This window comes from Dermacentor variabilis, chromosome 4 (genome assembly GCF_050947875.1).
Source record: "Dermacentor variabilis isolate Ectoservices chromosome 4, ASM5094787v1, whole genome shotgun sequence".
In the NCBI taxonomy this organism is placed as follows: Eukaryota; Metazoa; Arthropoda; class Arachnida; order Ixodida; family Ixodidae; genus Dermacentor; species Dermacentor variabilis.
The window spans coordinates 179142570-179144429 of record NC_134571.1 but is presented as its reverse complement, the minus strand read 5'-3'; the positions used below and the strand labels follow the sequence as shown (position 1 = coordinate 179144429).

General features: G+C 54.6%; 1 pseudogene; it reads right to left on the bottom strand.

The window, feature by feature from the left end:
- Positions 1 to 524: 524 nt before the first annotated feature.
- Positions 525 to 1361, bottom strand: LOC142578081 (very long chain fatty acid elongase 7 pseudogene; annotated as a pseudogene).
- Between the last annotated feature and the right edge of the window lie 499 nt (positions 1362 to 1860).

The following is a 1860-nucleotide window of genomic DNA, read 5'->3' as shown; positions in this document are numbered from 1 at the left end:
TATGGATTCGCCAAGACAAGCGATGGACGCTACAATCTTCGCAGTAGTGAATGACTGCCTCTGAGCTCATGAACAAAATATGCCGCAAGCATAACCCGCTTTTCTCCCCAAAAAGTGTAGCACTGCGGACATTTCGTGTCAATTGTAGAGTTTTCACGAACACAATTAAGAAACATCTTGTACCAAGGCTCGCTTACAGGACGTTGATGGCTTGCATGAGTCACGTTGCGGAGGAATACACTTTCATCAGAATAGTTGCGCACTTTGTCAGGCTGCATACGGTCAGATTGCATCGCCATTTGTTGTAACTGTGGCTCACTTGAAGCACGGAGCGCTGTAGTGGTGCTTTGATTATGTGGACGGAAGAACGGGCTCGTTGCATTGCAGACAACGAAATTCGCAGTCCTCATATGTTACACGTGGTGTTGAAGCGCTGGCAATGACTGAAGAACGGCCGCGTGTCGACTGACTACAGGCACCCGTAGTCCTTCCCGTCCGATGACCAAGGATAGACGAACTCACGACTAGTCTCTCTTGAGCATGCACACGCCGTCGGTGAGTGCCTCAGAGAATGTCTTACGCTTGTACTCGAAGAAGTAGAAGTTGATGAAGAGCGCCAGTCCCAGCATCCCCTGAGGCATCGCCACCAAGAGCAAGTACCGGGGATACCCGCAGTCATAGAAGATAGTGATGAAGCCGTGAGCGATTATGAGCACGTGCTGCACGATCTGAGCGGTGGTGAGGTGCTTCTTCCACCACACGTAACGCCGGTACTCTGGCCCACAGGCGGCGAGGAAGTAGTAGCTGTACATGACCACGTGGATGGCGCAGTTCATGATGAGGCCGAACAGAGTCTGCCCATCGCCGCCCAACGTTAAGAAGAGCCAGCCGTTGACCACCACCAGGGAATGGTGCATCACGTGCTGGCGCGTGATGTGGTCGTACTTCTTGCGCAGCACGAAGAACACCGTATCCAGGAAGTCGGCGACGCGCACGAACAAGTAGAAGTAGCCGTAGTACATGATGTTGAGCGAGTGCTCGTCCGTCGAGTAGTTCATTCCCTGACAGAATAGATTGTAGCCGCCGTAGAGGTAGGAGTTGGCCAGGAACTTCCAGCAGAAGAAGGCATTAGACACTACCATGAACACGTTGTAGACATTGATGAGTCTTTTGATGGGCAGGGGCTTGCGTGACGCCATCAGCTGTGGTCCGAGGACGTAGATGAAGAGCAAGTAGCTCGACACTATGACCGTGATGAAGACGGGATCTCCCACGGTATACCAGTCGCGCGTCCTAGGATCAGCCTTGGTGTACAGCCACTGACGCAGCTGGTCCACGTAGTCGATCCTAAGCGAGGCCATGGCTACGGGTGCTGTCCGTCTGATTTGCCGCGTGGAAGATGTGAACGACGGCGGCTTCCTCGCTTGGCCGGCGAACGATTCAGGTGGGAGAAAGTGTGACGACGGACCGACTTTCGCTCTTAAAGGAGCCGAGGGCGAGGGTTGACCCCTGCTTATTGCCATGTGGGTCAGGATTACGTAAGTGGGACAACGCGGTGGCGTTGGCCCCGCCGGATGTGGGGCACTGCCGCTGAGAGGCCCGTTGGTCGGCCGTCGCCCCGGACGAAAGCTTATGCACCGGCTGCCAAGCGCGCTGCGGCCTTTTTTGCGCTGTTTCCGTGCGGAATTTCGACGGTACGCAGAGCACGGGCGCGTTGCATTTGTGGCTTGAACTGTGGCAAGACAGTGCTGAGCTCGAAGCATTCGCACATTGTTTGTTGCTGAAGGGAGAGCAAGCAGTGGAAACTCACACCAGTATGCTGCATACGCGAATGTATTGCAGCGCACGTTATGGCGTCGC